Consider the following 10,520-nt stretch of genomic DNA (forward strand, 5'->3'; position numbering starts at 1 on the left):
TTTGAGGAATTGGGAGGGGGCATAACTTGTCGGGGGGGGGGGTTTCTTGGAACTTTTGCTTGGGCACATTCAGAACATGAAGCAAATAACTGGTTTATTTTCATGAGCATGTTCTCCCACCAATACTTGTTTCTTAATATTTGGTATGTGCGCTGACTGCCCGGATGTCCTGTGGTGGGACATGCGTGTGCCCAGGTGATGAGTCTGCTGCAAAGATGCTTGGATGCATAAAGAAGACCAGGTGGGAGATGAATTGGGCAGGTTTTAGGCTGTGACTTCCTTATTTCTTTGTCCAGTTCTCAGGTGATGGATTGTACAAAGCATTGTGGTGGAAGGATAGGACGAGAAGCTGAGTTTTGATGTGATGGACTGAAAGTTCTAGATAGGGCATCTGCTTTGGTATTCTCGGAACCTGGATGGAATGAAATGGTGAAGTTGAATCTGGTAAAGAATAAAGCCCACCTGGCCTGATGTGGACTTAACCTTTCGGCTTTCCTGAGACATTCTACGTTCTTGTGATCCGTGAGGATTATGAAGGGGTGAGTAGCTCCCTCTAGCCAATGTCACCACTCCTCGAGGGCTAGTTTAATGGTGAGCAGTTCTCTGTTCCCCACATCATAATTCCTCTCTGCTGAAGATAACTTCTTTGAAAAGAAAGCTACTGGGTGTAGCTTTTGTTTCTCCCCAAAGCACTGGGAAAGAATGGCCCCTGCTCCAGTGTCTGATGCATCCACTTCTATGATGAATGGCTTAGTAAGGTCGGGATGCTGGAGTATGGGAGCCGTAGTGAAGGCAAGCTTGAGCTTGCTGAAGGCTTCCTCTGCCGCTGAGTTCCAATGTAGGCTCTTGGGACCCTTCTTCAGTAATGATGTCAAGGGGGCTGCCATAGAGCTGAAATGAAATGAACTGGCGCTAGAAGTTTGCAAAGCCCAAGAACCGTTGAAGGTACTTCATGGATTTTGGGGTCAGCCAGGATATGACTGCTGATACTTTAGATGAGTCCATGTTTACTCCTTCTGTGCTGATGATATAGCTAAGGAAAGAAATTTTGCTTTGATGAAACTCACACTTTTCAGATTTTAGAAAGAGAGAGATTGTTTTCCAGTAGATGCTTGAGAATTGCTCTGACATGTTCCTGGTGACTTCTGATATCAGATGAGTATATCAGGATATCATCAATGTAGCCAATGGCATATTTGCCCAGCATGTCTCATAGCACGTCATTGATCAGGCACTGGAACACGCTGGGTGCCGAAGAAAGGCCATAAGGCATTACCCAGTACTCAAAGTGTGAAAACCATCACAGGCCACAATCCAAAGACCAGAGTCGTTGAGGAGACAGTGGAGAGGGCAGACGAGTTGAATGACTTCCTCAATCGGTTCAACCAGCCCACGTCGCCCCCACCCTCTCCGTCACTGCAGCTATCTCTCCTTCTTCCCTCAACACACCTCCCCCCAGTCATCACAGCAGCCCCCTCCTCCCCCACCTCGACACAGACTCCTCTATGCATTACTGCAGACCAGGTCAGAGGTCAACTGAGGAAGCTTCACCCCAGAAAAGCAGCAGGCCCGGACAAGGTGTGTCCACGACTACTGAAGACCTGTGCTGCTGAACTGGGTGAACCACTCCAACTCATCTTCAACCTCAGCCTGCAGCTGGGGAGAGTGCCAACCCTCTGGAAGACATCATGTATCATTCCAGTTCCCAAAAAGAATCGGCCCAGCAAGCTGAATGACTTCCGACCGGTGGCACTCACTTCACATCTGATGAAGACATTGGAGTGGCTCTTCCTTAGCCTCCTCAGACCCCAGGTACAACATGCCCAGGACTGTCTGCAGTTTGCGTACCAGGCAGGTGTTGGTGTGGAAGACGCCATCCTCTACCTGCTACACTGAGCCCACTTGCATCTGGATAAGGGAAATGGCACAGTGAGGATCCTCTTCTTGGACTTCTCGAGTGCCTTCAACACCATCCAGCCCCTAATGCTTCAGGAAAAACTGAACAGGATGCGAGTGGACCCCTGCCTGGTCACCTGGATCTCCAGCTACCTCACTGACAGGCCACAGTACGTCAGGCTGAAGGACATCACGTCTGACACTGTAATTAGCAGTACCGGAGCACCCCAGGGCACGGTGCTGGCCCCTCTTCTCTTCACCCTGTACACTGCAGACTTCTGCTACAACTCAGAGCTGTGTCACATTCAGAAGTTTGCCGATGGCACAGCCATCATTGGGTGTATCAGTGATGACAAAGAGGAGGAGTATAGGAGCCTGGTGAGGGACTTTGCTGTGTGGTGCAACAGGAACCATCTGCAGCTCAACACCTCGAAGACCAAGGAGCTGGTCATTGACTTTGGGATGTCCAGACCAAGGTCACGACCAGTTCTGATCAAGGGAGTCGAGGTGGAGGCTGTGGATTCCTACAAGTACCTCGGGCTGTGGCTGGACAGCAAGCTGGACTGGACTTGCAACACCAATCACTTATACAGGAAGGGACAGAGCAGGCTATACTTCCTTAGGAGGCTGCGGTCCTTTAACATCTGCAGGAAACTCCTGTGGATGTTCTATCAGTCTGTGGTTGCCTAATAGATGTGTCACGTTCATTATGTCTTCTTATTAAATCAAGTCATTAGTTTTCTTTTGTTACAGACATGTAAAAGCTTTTTTCCTTTACCTCTGACATGTTTTGACGGTGTAACTTCCGTCTTCATCAGAGGGTCACCCGGATGTTGGTGTGTGATGTGCTTTTGTAATCAGCTGATGTTATGGAGGTGTGCCCTCCCTGTCAACATTGACAGGTCGGTCACACCTCCCGCTGTCAGTGTTGCCCCCTCAGGACGGCGCTCCAGGTGTGGGAGAGCATGTATGCCCCCTCATCCCTGTTTATTGTTCTTGAAAAAGACAACAGGAGCAGAACAACATCACGACAAGTGAGAAATGGATACACAACATATTGACACATGAACTGACTGAAACAGAGCGCAGCATCCTGACGCGAGGACTTAATTATGTCATTACACCGCACAAGATCCCACATGAGGATTTCATCCTAGCAACGGAGCTGGCATGCGAAAAAATACAGGACCAAGGACAAAAAGCAGAATTACGCAATGAAATAGCAGGAATACTGAAGTCCGCAAAACTACCACCAAGCAACATATCAAAACAAGAAGAAAAAGCTATAAGAAGTTTGGCCAAGAACAAAAACATCATGATATTACCCGCAGACAAAGGCAGAACAACAGTCATAATGGATACAGCACAATACGAAAACCAAATGAACAGTATGTTGGCAGACACCACCACATATGAGGTCCTCAAGAAAGATCCTACAGAGGGCAAGAAGAAAAAACTAAAAGCTTTACTGAAGCCTTTATTGGACGGCAACAAAATTGAAAAACAGGCATACAGCAACTTAATACCCACAGCCAGCATAACCCCCCGGATCTATGGCACACCAAAAATACATAAACCAGGAGCACCGTTACGTCCGATTGTGGACAGTATCGGATCAGTCACCTACAACCTGTCTAAAGCGCTTGCGGAGATAATCAAACCACTGCTGGGCCAAACAGAACAACATTGCAAAAAACTCAAAACAACTAGCAGAACAACTCAGTAAGATAAAAGTGGAGAAGGACGAAATTTTAATATCACACGACGTTGTCTCCCTATTCACAAAAACCCCGGTGGAAGCTACATTGCAAATCGTACAACAGCGCCTCAAAACAGATAAGACTCTTAAGAAACGCACACAGTTATCAGTAGAAGATATCAGTCAACTGCTCAATTTCATTGCCACATCCACATACTTCCAGTTCCGTGGAGCAATATACAGGCAGAAGGAGGGGTTTGCGATGGGGGACCCACTCTCTGCCATAATGTGCGGCTTCTTCATGGAACACCTTGAAAGAGAGGCTATTACATCTGCCCCAGAAGAATGCAGGCCCACATTATGGAGGAGGTATGTAGATGACATCCTGGAGAAAGTAAAAGTCGGACGCACTCAACAATTGACTGATCACCTCAACTCCATAGACCACACCGGCAACATAAAATTTATGCATGAAGAGGAAACAGAAAAATCAATAGCGTTTTTGGACATAAAAATTCACCATACAGACGACGGAGACATCAAAATAACAATCTACAGAAAACCGACGCATACTGATCAATATCTGCTCTGGACGTCTGAACACGCCATCGCACACAAACTGTCAGTTGCCAGAACACTCTACGAACGTGCAGCAATCATAACCGATCCCACAGAACGCTCAACAGAAGAACAACATATATGGCAAGCTTTGATCACGTCAATTTCCACCATGGGCCATACACAAAGGCGCACAACAAGTGAAAACAAAAGAAAAGACACAGACGAAAAAAGGAAGAAAACAGACGAACCAAAAACAAGAAAGCAAAGCAGTAGTGACTCTACCGTATGTCAGAGGAGTTACAGAACAAATCCAAAGAGCCATGAAAAAACACAACATACAAACACCCGTGAAACCACACACCAAACTACGACAGCTACTAGTTCACCCTAAGGACAAAATCGACCAACACAATAAATGCAATGTCATATATGAAATACCATGCCTGTCATGCAATAAAACCTACATTGGGGAGACAGGAAGGAGTTTTAGCATACGAAAAAAGGAACATAAAAAGGAATGTGAAAAAGAAACAGAACAGAGACAAACAAGAGCAAAAAAAGATAAAACCACGCAAGAGAACCTCAAATCAACAATAACAGACCACTGCAGAAGGGAAAATCATATAATGGATTGGGACAATGCTCAGATCATACAGCAAGAGAACAACAGATACCACCGTTGGATTAAGAAGTCAATAGAAATCAGAAAGCGTAGCCCAAGAACAATAAACAGGGATGAGGGGGCGTACATGCTCTCCCACACCTGGAGCGCCGTCCTGAGGGGGCAACACTGACAGCGGGAGGCGTGACCGACCTGTCAATGTTGACAGGGAGGCCACACCTCCGTAACATCAGCTGATTACAAAAGCACGTCACACACCAACATCCGGGTGACCCTCTGATGAAGACGGAAGTTACACCGTCGAAACATGTCAGAGGTAAAGGAAAAAACTTTTACATGTCTGTAACAAAAGAAAACTAATGACTTGAGTCTGTGGTCACCAGTGCCCTTTTTTACACTGTGGTGTGCTGGGGGGGCAGCACATCCAAGAAGGACATATCCAGGCTGGACAAACTGATCAGGCAGGCCGGCTCTGTGGTCATTATGAAGCTGGACTCTCTGGTGACGGTGGCAGAGAAGAGGTCTATGGACAAACTATTGAACATCATGGACGAAGCCAGTCACCCTCTGCACACCGTCATCAGCAACCAGAGGAGCCTGTTCAGTGACAGAATGCTCCTTCCCAAGTGCAGGACGAACAGATTCAAAAACTCCTTTGCCCCTCACGCCATCAGACTGTACAACTCCTCTCTGGGGGGGAGGAGGGGTAACAGGAGGACAGAGGACGGGAAGGAGCAGTAGCTTAGCCTAACAATAAGCAATACCGGACAATGTGCAATATAATGTGCAATATAAAGTGCAATATCTTTCCTGCTCCCCCCCCCACACACTTACCCTAACCCCACTTCTCCTCCCCCTTTCCCCCCTCCCCATCCTCTCTTCCCCATATCTTATTCTTTTATATTTGTATATGTAAATACTTAATTTATTTTAATTTATCTAGAATTTTTCTCTATTTCTTTTCTCTGTTTATCTGTAATGATGCTGCTGGAATCTTAATTTCCCTGAGGGAACCCTCCCAAAGGGATCAATAAAGTCTAATCTAATCTAATCTAATCTAATCTAATCTAATCTAATCTAATCTAATCTAATCTAATCTAATCTAATCTAATCTAATCTAATCTAATCTAATCTAATCTAATCTAATCTAATCTAATCTAATCTAATCGTCCCATGGTAGTGCTCAAGGCTGTCTTCCACTAATCCTGATCAGATTATATGCACTGCATAGGTCAAGCTTAGAAAATATCCTTGCGGATCTTAGTTGCTCCAGAGCCCCTGGGACCAAGGGAAGTGGATAAGGGTATTTTACAGTGACCTGGTTTAAACCTCTGTAATCAATGCAAGGCCTTAGTCTATCTCCTCATTTCTCCACAAAAAAGAAACCAGCCGATGCAGGAGACTTGGAAGGGCAGATAAATCCCTGTTTGAGGGCCTCCTGAATATACTCCTCCATGGCAACATGTTCCTTCTGGAATAGAGGATAAATACAACCACGTAGTGGTGACATACCTGGTAGTAGGTCAATCGCACAGTCATATGGCCAGTGTGGAGGTAGCCTGCAGGCCTTCCCCTTACTGAAAACTTCCAATAGATCCCGATAACACTCAGGAATGTTGTCCATAGAGTCTGGCTGAGGACTTTCTACTGAAGTGGACGATACTTTGATTTGAGGACAAGAAAGACAGCTCTGGAAGCACGTGGGTGACCACTGAAGAATTTCCTTATTTTGCCAAGAAATCAAAGGGTCGTGCAGCTGTAGCAAGGGATATCCAAGAACAATGTCGTGGTCAACGGTGGTGGTCACGTACAAGGAAATTAATTCTTTGTGTAACGCTCCCACTTGAATCTGGACTGGATGGATGTGTGTGGTGACGAGTCCATCGCTTATGGGGCCCCCATCAATGGCCCTAATGATGAGTGCGCTGTGCAGAGGGGTGGTAGGCAGGTTGAGCTTCTGTACGATGGTGCTGCTAATAAAGTTCCCCTCTGCCCCTGAGTCAATAAAAGCAGAAAGGACGTAGGTAGAGGATGCTCCTCTTAGTAATACTGGAATCTTAAAGGATTTAGTCAAATTCTCTCCCTGGTAACGCTCGGTGCTCCTGCAGTAAAAGTATAAGCCCTCCTTACGTCGTCTTGCATGCTCAGCATGGGTTAGCCTAGTGCATGACATCTCCATGGGTGAACTGCCCTCAGAAGGCTGCACAGAGGGTTGGCGTTTTAGCAGTTGGTTGAGATGGATCATCAGGCCAATGAGGGAATTCAGGGTGAGGTTCTCATCTCTGCAGGCCAGTTCACTGATGATCTCAGGGTGCAGACCTTGGCAAAAAATTGCCTTAAGGGCTGGATCGTTCCATCCACTGGCAGTGGCTAACATCCTGAAGTCCAGGGCATATTCAGCAACACTTCAAGAGCCTTTAGAGCTGGCAAGTAGACTCTCACCAACCTCAATCCCCTCTGGTTCATGGTCAAAAACTCTTTTGAATAGGGAAAGGAAATGCTCATAAGAAGTAGTTGGCTCACCACCCTTGTTCCAAATAGCAGTTGCCCAGCGGAGCACTTTGCCAGTGAGATGATAGAAATTTAGGAATTTTATGCTCATCAGATAAGTTTGGGATGGTGGGGAAATACACAGAACATTGAAGTAGAAAACCTTTACATGCGATGGCGTCTCCAGCGAACTTCTCTGGAGTGGGGAGTTGCAACGCTGGGCTAGGAGGAGACTTGGGGCATGCTAGGAGGGCCTGTGGCATCACAGTTGTGAGCTGTGTCATCCTAGTGTTGAGATTGGTGAGCATCTGTTGATGTTCTCCCAGCAAACACCCCTGTGCATTCAGAGCAGTCTGTTTTGTATCCTCCGCTACATCCATGCAGGTGAAGTATCCTGTTAGAATGTAGGCATTTATAGATGTATGCGCAGAGGAGAGTGGAGTGCAGACTGTCAACAAAGCCAAGACAAGTGACTGGAATCGGAGTCAGTAAACTAGCGAGGGTTGGATGATCAACGAACAACTTAGAGAAGGGAAGACAAAGAGCAAAAACTTGGAAGAAAAAGCAAAGGGTCAGAAACTTTAGGGCGACAGGGTGGTGTAAGTGGTTAGCATGGTCGCCTCACAGCAAGAAGGTTCTGGGTTCAAGCCCAGTGGCTGGTGGGGGCCTTTCTGGGCAGGGTTTGCATGTTCTCCCCATGTCTGTGTGGGTTTCCCCCACAGTTCAAAGACATGTGGTTAGGTTAATACGGGACGCCCTTGAGCGAGGCACCTAACTCCCCGGGCGCTGTTAGCATGGCTGTCCACTGCTCTGGGTGTGTGCTCATTGATCATGTGTGTGTTCACTGCTTCAGATGGGTTAAATGCAGAGAGGAATTTCACAAGTGTGTGATGAATAAAGTTGTGCTTTCTTTCTTAAATATGAGAGGCAGTCAGAAAAGATACAAGGCTTGGTATGAACTGAGCTAGCAGGACAAAACTTTGCACTGGAGTGTTAGGTTTAGGGAGCTTAAATAGAGGAACAGGTGATCAAGGAAATGAGAGACAGCTGAGATTCAATAGGCTGGCAACAGAGGGTGCAGTGTGTCTTGGGAACTGGAGTTCAGGGTATCCATGTTTGTAGTTTTCTCAGTGGGTTTACTGACAGCAGAGAAGAGCTTAAGTCTCTGACAGAGTATAATGGAACAAACCCACAACACACAAGCCTCTGTAGGCCCCACATGTGTAGACTTTCTGGGCTCCCCATTTGTAGCCCATATATATATATATATATATATATATATATATATATATATATATAATATGTTTTCTGGGCCCAAGTAATAGCCCAAATATCAGAGCCCATGCCCATGTGGAACCCATGTGGTTCTCCACCAAGTCCTGGCTGGACAGGTTGTGGAGACCATATGTTTTTGAGTTGTTGCTGTGTGTACAGAATATCTCAAGAATGAGTGGTTTAGTGTTTGTTGGATTCATATGGAATCATCACTGTAACCAGCGGATGAACTGATTAGATTTTAGATTTGATCCAGACAGGGTCAAGGTCACAGCAAAATCAAATATCTGAAATAGTTTTTCTTCAATAGCTTTCTTTCCTTTTTTGAAGGATATTTTATGAATATTTCAAGCATACAAATTGGTAACATGAAGGATGAGACTTGCTGATGGCAGAGGCGTCCCCCACAACGCCGTCGGTGTTGACTTCTACTTGTATTGATCTGACTGAATATTAAATTATCCGTAAGCGCTTATCCTGTGCAGGGTCGTGGGAAAGCTGGAGCCTATCCCAGCTGACTGTGGGTGAGAGGCGGGGTACACCCTGGACAAGTCGCCAGGGCTGACACATAGAGACAAACAACCATTCACACTCACACCTACGGTCAATTGAGAGCCACCAATTAATCTAACCTGCATGTCTTTGGACTGTGGGAGAAACCGGAGCACCCGGAGGAAACCTACACGGACACGGGGAGAACATGCAAACTCCACACAGAAAGGACCCTGTCGGCCACTGGACTCAAACCCAGAACCTCCTTGCTGTGAGGCGACAGTGCTAACCACTACACCACCGTGCCGCCCCATACTGAATATAGTGAATAGGAATTGTGATGTGTAAAATGTAGTGAAATATGAGTGACAGTAAACATTACGGTGTGTAAATGAATAATGCAATCACAAAATATTAAGGGTCATGATAAAACAATTTTGCCTTCTGATTTTTCTTGAGGACATTTTTGGTGTAGTGCAATGTTCATTCTGTCTGTGACATTTCAAAATTATAGGCTAAAACTTGACTGCATCCAAATACAGAATCTCTGAACAAATCAAAATTCAAATGCAATTTTTAAAGTAATTCGATATATCTACTCTCATTTTTATCTCCACCAACTTTGTTGGAGGAGGTTGTGTGTTTGCCTTTTCTCAATGTAACTCAAACAGTAGTGAACGGATTTTGATGAAATGTTGAGGAAAGGTGGGCCATGGGCAAAGGAATAATCGATTAGATTTCGATACAAATCTGGATATGTATGTGGATCTGGATATTCTAATCTGTGGCTTGGAGGAGGTATGCACTCTACAGCGTGCCCTTCTAGTTCAACCTGCTGATCATCATTATTCTAATTATATCTAAACATCAGCACATGTGACTACAGTACAAACACGGGAACTCCAATTTGTAGTGCAAATGTTTTGTCTAAAAATTAGATGTGACAAATAAATCGGATTACCCTTCTGTCTGTGCTTAATCTTAGACAATTTGCATACATTTCGACAATGTTAAATCAGCGTGGGTATCAGTTTCCACTTCAGTTACAGTGTGTAAAGTGTATCGGTCACTGCAGTCTGAATTATATATAAACCAGACGGCTGAGTCACTGTTGCACACACAGATTGAATCAGGGTTTACAACAGAGTAAAATTCAGCATATCCAAAAGAGTCAGTGTCATAGCAACTGTAATTAACCCAAGACTTGGGGATCTAAAGACTGGCAATACCGAAGAGTTAAAACTTTATGGACTAGTTCTAACCAACAGGCACAGATCTAAAGATTGGTCTAACCAAGCATCAGGCTGTAAAGACTAGGACTAACCAAGCATCAGGTATTTAAAGACTGGGACTAACCAAGCATCAGGTATTTAAAGACTGGGTCTAAGAAAGACTTGGAGCTCTAAAGGCAGGTAATAACAGAGTCAGGGATCTAAGGACTGGAATTAACCGAGAGTCAGTGTTCTAAAATCTGATTAAAACGAG

This window comes from Neoarius graeffei, chromosome 5 (assembly GCF_027579695.1).
Source record: "Neoarius graeffei isolate fNeoGra1 chromosome 5, fNeoGra1.pri, whole genome shotgun sequence".
NCBI lineage: Eukaryota > Metazoa > Chordata > Actinopteri > Siluriformes > Ariidae > Neoarius > Neoarius graeffei.